An 11,920-nucleotide genomic window follows, 5' to 3' on the forward strand; every position below is an offset into this window, starting at 1 on the left:
TCATTCTAGAAGCTCCACATCTCTCTTGTACCAGGGAGCAGAGTATTCCAGATGTAGCCTCACCAGGGCTGAGTTAAGGGAGATACCTGAATGGTGCATGTATATACTGTGTAGGGATGGGATGAGAAAGGCGAAGGTTGAGTTCAGCTTGGCAAGGGACATAAAGAATCACAAGAAGGGCTTCTACAGCTATGTTAGCCAGAAAGGGAAGATCAAAGAAGGTGTACCACACTCCCCTCACCACAGTCTCATCCCCAACTCCACCCCAAGAAAAAAGGCTGGAAAACTGGTAACAACAGATGAAAAGAAGGCTGAGGTACTTAACAACGTTTTGCCTTAGTCTTTAATGGCAACCTCCCTCCACATACCTCTGGAGTGGACAGACCTCACACTGGGGAAGCAAAGTGCTTCCCACTGTAAGAGAAGGTCAGGTTTTTGACCATCTGAGGAACCTGATCATACATAATTCTATGGGACACGAAGAGATGCATCCCACAGTCCTGAGGCTGATGTAATTGAGAAGGCACTCTTCATGATACTCAAAAAGTCATGGCAGTCAGGGGAAATCCCAGTTGACTGGAAAAAGGGTAAGACTGAACCCATCTTGAAAAGCGTTAAAAGGAGAAACCTGTGAACTACTGACCTTGCAATCTCCCCTCCATGCCTGTTCCATGAGATCATGGAACAAACCCTTCTAGAAACTGTGCTAAGGCACATGGAGGACAGGGAAGTGTTTCAAGACAACCTAGAGAAAATCTTGCGTGAACAAATTAATGGTCTTCTATGATGCAATGATTAAATCAGTGGTCAAGGGAAGGGCTATTTGTGTCTTCTACCTGGACTTATGTAAGGCCTTTGACACAGTCTTCCACAATATTCTTCTCTCTAAACTGACGAGATATGGATTTGATGGATAGAGTATTCGGTAGATGAGGAATTGGTTGGATGATTGCATCCAGAGGGTAGTGGTCAACAGTTCCATGTTCACCTGGATATCAGTGACAAGTGGTGTCCCTCGTGGGTCCATACTGAGACCAGTGGTCTTCATCAATAGCACAGACAGGGGGATTGATTACACCCTCAGCAAGTTTGGAGATGACACCAAGCTCAGTGGTGAGATTGACACACCTGAAGGATAGGATGCCATCCAGAAGGACTCAGACAAACTTGAGAAGTGGGCTCATGGGAACCTCATGAGGTTCAATAAGGTCAGGTGCAAGGTGCTGCACCAGGGCTGGGGCAACCACCACTGTCAATACAGGCTGAGGAATTAATGGAACAGAGCAGCTTGTAGAGAATGACATGGGGGACTTGGATGGATGAAAGGCTGGACATGACCCACTAATGTGCACCTGCAGCCCAGAAAATCAATTGTATCCTGGGCTGCATCAAAAGTAGTGCGGCCAGTAAGTCAAGGGAGGGGATTCTGCCCCTCTACTCTGGTCTGGTGAGACTCCACCTGGAGTGCTTCATCCAGCTCTGGGATCTCTCGCACAGAAAAGACACTGACCTGTTTGAGCAAGTCCAGAGGAGGCCACCAAGTTCATTACAGGGATGGAGCACCTCTCCTATGAGGAAAGGCTGACAAAATTGGGATTTTTCAGCCTGGGGAAGAGGTAGCTTTGGGGTGACCTAATGGTAGTCTTCCAGTACCTGATGGGAGTCTACAAGAAAGATGATGAGAGTCTTTTAATAAGGGAATGTAGGGGGGGATGGCTTCAAACTGAAAGACAGTAGGTTTAGATCAGGTATTAGGGAGAAAATCTTTACTGTGAGGGTGGTGAGGCACTGGAACAGGTTGTCCGGGCAAACTGTGGATGTTCCACCCCTGAAAGTGTTCAAAGCCAGGTTGGATGGGATTTTGAGCAGTCTGGTCTAGTGGAAGATGTCCCTGCCCATGGTTGGGGGGTTGGAACCAGATCATCTTTAGGGTCCCTTCCAACGCAAACCATTCTATGGTTCTGTGATTTTGCTTGTTAAAAGGCTAAATTTGTGCTTCTCTGTTATAAACTTATCACCACAACAGCAAAAACAATCCTGAAAACTGATTGTGTTTAAAAGAGAAGATGAATAGTTGTATCCCTCACACCCTCGAGGCTTAAATCTACAAACATGAGGACAAAAGCAGTTCTCTTGACTCCACCACTCAGCAAGTTTCTCTCTTGAAACCGACTGATCTACTGTGATTAGATTCTTCATGGGTCTGGCAATAGCTACATGAGAAGAGTGATTTTTTTTGATCCTCTATGTTTAACAGAGGGAAGACAATAACTGCCGGTATGTTCCACAGGTTTATTTAACACACAAATCCTCTGTAGAGCACAGAGACTTCCAAATGCTTCACAGAACTCATACACTATGCAAAACTCATCTCACCGTACTGCCCACACCTGTGAACCATTTAACAGGAAAAGGACACATACAAGTAACATGAGAGAACCAGAAAGTTGCGCAGAGTTGGAAAGAGGCAAGCCTCTTGCTCTGCTGCTAGGGTGACTAGAGATAGAAGCCTTTTGAAGTTCTTCCAACATTGTACTATCAGCCTCACCCACCCCCTTCTCTGCTATCACTAGCATCACAGAGCCTTTTCACGTCTTATTTTTAAAAGACTACTACTCTAGTATTCAAAAAGACTATCAATCAGCAGATGTTGAACCGTTTCTTGCCATTTTCTGACCCCCAAACCAAGCCATGAAGAACCAAGCAACCCACTCTCATCCTGCTACTGTCATACTGACAACATCATTCCGAAAGTGTCTGTTCAGGAACTGAAGAACTTCCTGCTTACGAAGAATCATTTGATATCACAAATCCTTTAAATATAGCAGCTGATAAGTGAAATTCACCACTGATATGCAAAGTAGTACAAGTAACATGTGCATAAGAAGAAATAGAGAAGACTGTAAGTTACATTCCAAAAGCAGAAGTTAAAAAAGAAACACACTTTAATTAATAGAATAAAACTCTTCAAATCACACATCACTGATTTGCTATTGCTTCCTGTTCCTACTTAACTTCCTTGCTGTCTTACTATTTGAATTATATCAGCTTATACTTAAATTCACTCAGAAGCCTTAAGTTACATAACATACACAATTTCACACATTGCTTTTTAATATTTGCACCAAAGTGTGAAGAAAATCTTAATGCCAGTTTGTGTACTGAAAAACATAAATTACTCAGCCTCTTCACATTGCTTATAAAATCACTTAGCCAACTGGCTTGTAGTGTCATTTATTTTGATCAGGCATATTTTATGCGACATCAGAAACAAGATATCTTCAAAAGCCAGCTCAAAATATAGCTGATAACTGAAATACAGTCATGGCACAGCACAGAACAAAAAAGTTTTCACTATTACTTATGCAGTATTTACTCTTTTTTTCTAATTCTTAGCATCTTTAGCAGAACAGCAAAACATTGTCCATCATGCTCTCTAGGATTCTGCACAGAATCTCATTCTGGAGATTTAAGTATTATCAGTAGACTTTTAGAAGCATATAATTGGTATCAGAACGATACAAAAGCACTGCCCAACTGTATTGTAGACTATAAATTACTGTACATAATAATAACTCTTCAGACATACAGATGGGGTATTAGTCCATTTACTAGTACTAGGAATATATTCGTAACTTCACAGTGAGATGAATAACAAAATCTTTCTTTAACAAAATTGGCACACTGCTAAAACAACGCCAATGGAGTTAGACCAGTAGACTTTATCAAAACAACTACATAAGTAATTACTTTGCAATGAAAATTGATGCATCTTAACAATAAAAGGGGGAAAAGTACTTTCAGGAAAATATTTTCTTCAGTTAAAAAATGGCACTAATCAGGAGTTCCAAATTAATTTACCTGAAATTTATTGAACCTCAATTCAATTTCAGACTAGTTTTATTGAAAAAAATCACTAGGCTAGTTGCAGTAAAGAAAATTGGTTCATCATGCTGAGCACATCTTTCTAAATGTCAAATGCTACATTTCAATAAGAAAATTTATTTGATTCCTAAGTGGCCCTTTCATCTTTGATTTGGAAACCATGTACTAAGTTTTAGATTCATCAAAGCTAATATCAGTCTAGTAATGAAAGGATGTTTTAAACTAAGGGTACTTGTTCCAGCTCATGTCTGAAGAATTTGTTTCCTTAAATATTTGTCTTATTCAAATAAAAAAATCTAATAGCTTCTCTTTTAATTTGAGGTAAATAGAATTCAGTATCAGCGTTACAAATGTTTCCAGTGTTTGAACAAGAAAAATAAAAAGATTACGTTTGCTGATTTTTCTCTTAAACACATTTTCTTTGGGTGCACTTGTTCCTACAATCAGCTACTGCTGGTCATTTTGGATTCTATCTCATGAATTAAAGCAAAAGGTGCAGCCACACTTCGCTTCTTTAATATCACAAACGTAAAGAAGACCTAAAAAGCACAAAATTCCTATTAATAAATGATGACCACTCATACTTTCTGATGATGTCAATCTAAACAGTTGAAATAAGGAAGTTATAAGAATTTTCCTGTTGCCCACTAGATTTATAATCTTTAAAATCCTCTTAGCGTGCCATATGGAAAGTTCAAAGGAGGTGACGAGGTTTTATTCAACAGTTTCATAAAACTTTAACTCCACTGATTTCAATGGCTTTACTTCCACTTTCAACCTTGCTGAAAGAATAGGACCAACATGAGACCCTTATGGTTTAGGCAGAACTAAGGGGAATTATTAAATTATAATTTAACTATAAATCAATAAGTCTAATTTTATTTTGACCAAAATCTCCTTACGAAATTCATATGAAGTTGTGTATCACACTGTTGTAATACTACTGATAAAAATGTAATTAAAATGCATTCAAAAAGGTCAACTATACAGAGGTCAGGCATAAGCATGTATTTTTTTATTACTGCAAAAACCGAGAGCTCAGAGTTCAGCTGGATTTGGTTAATAGTCAAGGTAAGATGGGCTTCAAGGAACTTCAGAAGCAAAATGTATTCACTGGATTAAATGGAGGATGTGCCTTAGCACAATGAGGAAGTAGTGTCACAACTAATAACTCTGGCTCTTCAGGCAGTAAGTGCAGAATAAACTACTTAGATGCACCCAGATATTCTCAGCCAAATTTATGCTTCAGAAAAGACTATGAAAATCAAGAGTGAATCTGAAGTTTTACTAGCAGGAATATTTCAAAATGCATTGCAATTCATATTTGTTTTTTTGTTTTCAAGTAATGTGAAAGATTTCCAGATTTCAATCCAAAAATGAGTAAAAAGAAACACTAGTCATAAAGTGTATTATGGGGACTACTTCAAGTACACTTAAGCTTGGTAACTTAAAAGTGAAAAGCAATCCATTTCTAAGTTATAGAAAACATTCTTCCCTTGTAAATGGCACTTAAATGAAACTAACATGATTGACAAGTACCTTACAAGCAAGCCTTGGCAGCACTTAATGAAACTCCATCTCTCTGCCATTTTAAGTGAAATTCCTTCACAACTGTTTGTCTTTGCAATAACTCCTACAAAGCTCATTAGTGCCAGCCTTGGTTTATCCCCCATGTTGTGCATTTATCCCTGGGATGCATTATCAACATGTGGCACATGTCCCTGACATGCACAGAAGAGTTGCACTCCAGGATAGCAGCATGCGTGACAATAGTGTTGACTCTTACTCCTTTATGGTTGCTGGGATGTAACTGAGAAATCTAATAACTGTGACAGTGGGCCTTTAGGTTTCTCCTTGCCTTTCCAGACAGTGAAGCTGCACAGACACTAATGAAAGGTTAAATGAATAGGAATAGCTGACAAGAGGTACAATAAAGAAGGGACTTGGTAATCCACAGACACTGAGCAGAGATCCTTGGCTCAAGCAGAGAAAGGACAGCACATCGTCAAGTCACAATATTTAAAACAGCTTGCTATACACAGAGGCTTTTGTGTCTGGGTACATGTCTGGCTTCGGAAGAAAAAAAAGATACTGAAAAGAAATTTCAGCATGGGGCACTTCAGCAAATGTCAGGTCACAGAAAGGGAAAAATGTTTTCTGTTTGCTGTTACATCTCTGTATTCAACAGTAAAGAGCATTGACTAAGAACACAAATATAAGTTTCAAAGTAATACATATTTTACAAATATGATAAAGTTGCAACATTGATTCAGTATGATTCCAGCTGACAGCATAACAGGTGTTGTACATACACCCAGCTTCATTTACACCTGATAACAGTTAATAATACGGTTTGTATACCCCTAAAATTTTCCCCACAGATGAAGATTTTCTAACAGGCCTAGCTTCTACAGTTTTACATGCAGCAGAACAGTAGACCTAACCAATTGTAATACACTGCAAAAACATAGCTAAACCTCCAGACAGTGCACCAGATCAGGGTGACTTAAAAACTTTTTAGTGGTTAGCTTATGGCATTTTGATTTCACTTGGCTTGTAAGTTACAAATCAGCACTATGAACATTCTGGTTCTTATAATTAAAAAATAATTGCAATGCCCAACATGGTTTTAAAACTTATCTAGTTTTTCATAGTTTTCTACAAAAATGTGATTTAAGTCACAGTAAGTCATTAAAAAAAATTAAAGAGAAACTCTCAAAAGAACTCTCTAAAGGAACAAATCAGAAGCAAATCTGATTATTAAATGAATTTGTGTGGGTTACTTTTACATAAAATATTTCAAGAGACAAGTACTGAAACAGATGCTGCAGATGAAAAAAATTCTCTCTCAAAATCCTTGATTTACCTGGAATAAGAAAAAAAATATTTACATACATAACTGGAGTATAAAATATACATATTTATAATATGTGGTGAGAGTATTATGAAAAGATTCTAAATGAGAGAATCTCTTCGAAAAACTACATTAAATTACAGCAGATCTCCTGAATGTACTAAGATTCTAATAATCAACAAATAAAGCGTTTTACTAGCACGGCGTATAATGAGAGCTACTGTGCGAAAAATAAAGAAGACAAATTTGGTAGTTTATCTCATTGGATTATACAATTTACTTAAATGGTAAATAAGTTTGTCCGAAGTAATACTTATAAAAGTTGCCATATAAATATTAAGCAACAATTATGATCAATGAATTTTTAGAACAAATATGCCAGAATTCAGGTGGGATGAAAATGAAAAAGAATATGAGGTTTAGACAGATGCTTTTTATTAAGTCATATTAAATGCTATTCCTCTAAATTAAGTACAAATTCCTGGCTAGATTAGGAAGTGACACATATTTCCAAAATGACATATATACTCTATCTGTTTTGTATTTTATGAGGAACCTTTTATATTTCTGGACGTGCATATTTTTTTCCTAACACATAGGAATAGTGGACATTAAATCAAATTAAATCATTAAATCAAAAGCTCTGTGCAAACCAGTAGACTGAAAGTCAGGACTCTTCCATTAAACAATATCCAGTGAAGAAATTATAGTCACATTATAGTGACAGTGTCCAAAGTGCAAAAGGGAAAAGGACACTGCCAGAAACATCCACCTTTGAGACAAAAAAAAAATTAAAAATTGGTTTTTGTATAAAATCCAATGTTTTACTTGGACTTTTTGAAATGTAATTGCTTTGCTGTTGGTAATTTCTGTTTTGTTTGAAATTCACAAGATCTCCAGTCAGCTGCAAATCCCACTGACATACACATATATGTAAAACAGAATAATTACATCTCAAAGTCTAATTTCTAGATCTTTGACCCTGAAAAAAAGTTAGGAATCAACCCTCCCTTATTCAGAGTATTTTTCCCCTTTATTCTTGCCTATGGCATATCTAATAAAATCATGAAGCTCCCTCTAGCTCTGCAGAAGAGCTTAACTGACCAATGATCCTGTACAGTTCCTTTCCACTTTCAAAAGCAATACTGAGAGTGAGAGCAGTATTTCCCTTACATAATAAGTGTTCTTGTTTCCATGCAGCAGTGTTTTCAATTCTACAGCTTGAAAGGATATGGATAATATGTGAGAACATCTGCTACGAAATACAGAAAATTAAATACAGCTTATTATTCTTCAGCATACTAAAGACCCTCTTAATCATTTCCAACTTACACTGTATTTACCAAATTCTGGTTTGAAATCTTACATTGTTTGACAACCTAATCATGTACGTATTTAAACACACACACACACACATACACACCTCCATTCCACCTTCCAATTACCAAGTGCGAAATCATGTAAAGAAGACTCACAGCTAATACCATGGCTCCATTTAGAGACCGGATCTTAAGTACAGAGTGTCTTAGTTAAAACTAATTTGTTTGTATATGCTGGTTTTCCAGAAAACCAGTAATGCCAGTGGTAATTTGCTGACTGTATTTTCACCTACCATAATATTTACACACACCATTTGTAACAGCTTTTATTGTTTAATCTCCATTGCATTTCAGTATTGGATACTACGGAATTACAGTTATTTAGCAGGCTGTAAATAATGGAGTTGGCATGTGCAATTGATATTTAAAATGTCTTACAACAACTGTAAAAGCCTCATTACAGACTAGCAAATCATTTCTAACAAGCAAGTTCAACTTACAAACACCAAAGCAAAACTGTAGTCTATGCTGCAAGCATGTTTGTTTTATTTAAGTGATACACATTTAATGAGGTGTGCAATGGACCATCCATACAAACTTTAAATAAGAAAGTGAAGTTCCAAAGTAATATGACTATTGTGAAGCTTTTAAAAATAAAACTGAAATAATAAAAATAAAAGGAATTCTGAGTAACAACAGAAAGAAAAGCTTACTTTCCCCTCCCCCCTTTACAAGATAGTGTCCAATTTCTTCTTTTCTGAACAGCTGTATTATCCAACTTAAGTTGCTCTGCTAATTTCAGTCCCACAAGGACTAACTTGGAAGGCAAAAAAGTACTAGAAAAGATCAATTTGCTGGGAAAGATCAAATGAGAAAACTGTGGGGACAGCACCAGGTCAGAGTATGAAGAACTAAGCAGACCTGTTCTTCATTAACTTAAGCTCTCTTGGGATGTCACACACTACCTGTCCATGGGCTTATTGAACTGCCTAACCATCATCTCTGTACCATTCTTCTGGGCCCAAGTGAATCATATCCTGCTGCTGACAAGTTAGCAGGGGACTGCGGCTGCAACATGAAAGTAGTTTTCTTTCTTGTCTAAATCAGGCAGATTTTTGAAAAGAGGACACAGCACTGACTCGTGACATGGCAAGATGAAATGAGAGGTCTGGGCTGGTCTTCAAGCTGTGTAGATAAAAGTAATCAAATAACACTCCTGGAATGCAAATTGGCATTCTTGACTGCAGCAATTGCACAACCATGAAACATCTCTGACAGCAAGCAAGATTAGGACAAAATGTTATGTAAAGCACTGAACTCAAAAACTCACTAGAAAATTCAAACTGTAACACATTTTAATACAGCAATAGTCATCTCTGCTTTTGTCTGGTTTTTTTACTTTGTTTACTGTAATCACATACTCATCTTTCCAAAATGCCTCAACAGTAAAAAGGTAATGTGATTAAAAGCATAGATCTGCATTTTTTCCCCCTAAAATGCAACTTTTACAAAATAATGTACCAAAGCAGGGTTTTTCAATTATGTGTGCAAGATGTGCGCTTAAGGAGCACTTTCAGAATCCCAAGTCTTAAAAAGAGTTTCAAAATTTGCTCATAACAAATTAGTTTATAATTTACACTTACAATTTTCTGCATCTGGTCAGATAAAGGTGAATCATTTGAAATATATAGTAAATTTTAAAATTCATGTGCTTTAGGAATTTAAACCAGAACATGCATAGAGCTAAATGGTTCATTAATACTGGGCAGCTTAAAATGAAACTACAGTGTATCAGACAGCTCAAATGCCCCATTAAATTTCAGATTAAAAATATCCTGCAATTCTAAGGGTAAGGAAAGTTCCACATACTTTTACAGGAACTTGGTATTCTTGTGCAGATCTGCTGATCAGGTTTATTAAATATTACTGTCTAAAATGAACTCAGTAATTAAACTGCGAACATTTGTACTCTGAAACTATGAAAAAAATGCTACCCCATTTTAAAATTCATCTAAGGAGATGGGTTATTATACAGAGGGGAAAATGGAAGATAATGAAAAATAAAAGCCCCCTTACAATAAAAAATATTTCAATAACTGCTATATACAGCTAACGTACAGATTAAGAAAAGAAATATGTAATATCCTGCTTTGATTTCATACTTAAAAATAGCTTCAAACCATTTTAACTGTCAGCTAGACAAACACACAAAAAGACACTCATTGCCACTTTAATCCTGGGTACACCAGATTACTACATGATGTCTTTTGTGCATCAGTTTTACAACAGCTTGACTCTAGGGTAAATGGGAACCATCATAAATCGCATGCTGCTTTCAAACCCACTTTAATTTCTGTCAGCATTACTGTAACCACAGTCCTGGGCACATGCTGTTTTTTCCCCCTCCCCCCCCTTTTTTTTTCCTTGTTGCCTACATTTGACAGTTGCATCTCCTACACTCCAATTGTGGCTTTGATCACTGAAACAAGACATGTCATGTTAGGGAGAGAAAGGAAAAACACAAATGCTCCATCGCGAAGTCCCTTCATTCACACAGACATACACTCTACCTATAGTTTGACTGCTGTGTATACATATATGTAGGTATGCAGGCATAAACATATACATATGTGAGTATACACGGATATATATATAGACACACACACGTGTGTGTGTGTGTGTGTGTGTGTGTGTGTGTGTGTGCGCATATGTACGTGTGTATTCAAGGCACACAAGACAAGTCTGTAACATCCCTGGAGTGCGATGACAAAAGCTGACTGAAAGCAGAGCGGTAGTCAAACAGTGACTGGAAATATACTTCATTCAATATGGGCTGGTCACTGTTCATCACTAACTAAGGTTGATCCACGTGTTAATTCTAACAGTTACCATTCTGCAACGTTAAATGCAGTCTTAAACAAGCTTGTCCTTCGCAGCTGCTAACCTATCCTCACATCACGACCCAGAAAAACAGACTTCAGTAAAATGAGGTCCTCGGTCATTTCGATTTTTAATTTTTAAATTAAAAGGTCGTGAAAGCGCAAACCCTGCTTTGCAAACCTCCTGCTGTAAAGGAGACGGGCGTTTGCACAGCATGTGAAATAAGAAGCAAAAACTTGTTCGAAGCTGGTTGGGGGGGTCCCCCTTCCCTTTTACAATCAGGGCATAGGCACAACTCTGTTCGGTTAGCAATCGGTGATTGGAGAAGTGCAAACTGCAAGCACATGCACAACAAGAAGAAAAGAGTTTCGGAGGGAAGGTGGATTTACACTCCTGTCTCCCTGCCGCAGACGTTGTTTCACACGCAAACACACAACTCCTTCCAGGCTCTCAAAGATTACCTTTACACTGTGTGCAAACCTTACTCATTTCCTAGCAGAAGGTGGTGTCGAAAACAGATAGACCACCGTATATCCGATTCAACCACTCCACTCTCCCTCCGTCCATACTCACTTTTTTTACGCTAGCCCCTCATATTTAGTGAAGGCAAGGAGGCGGTAAAAAAGCATGTGGTCATCCCATTTCAACCCCCCAAACTCAAAGTTTAGCACAGCCTCCTGGGCATTTTTACCCCAATCCACGCAGCACAGAGCTGATTTATTTATTATCCTCCTCCTTTGCTCGGCTGCTTGCTTATTTGAGGACTGAAACACACCGATGGCGAGCAGGGCTGCTTGTGTTACTGCACAATTTATTAATCAAATCAAACCAAAGTAAAGGCTAGAATGAAAACGAAAGGCTGCTGGAAACTTCTTACCATCTCTGCATGCTGGTTGTCAAGTGCACCCCCTGTCTCTCGAACTCCTTTCAGCGGCAGTGCCTGCACCCTTCCTTTTGCCTCTGGGGTCTCAGCGCCTCACTC

This window comes from Manacus vitellinus, unplaced genomic scaffold (genome assembly GCF_001715985.3).
Source record: "Manacus vitellinus isolate BGI_N305 unplaced genomic scaffold, ASM171598v3 scaffold_50_pilon, whole genome shotgun sequence".
Taxonomy (NCBI): domain Eukaryota; kingdom Metazoa; phylum Chordata; class Aves; order Passeriformes; family Pipridae; genus Manacus; species Manacus vitellinus.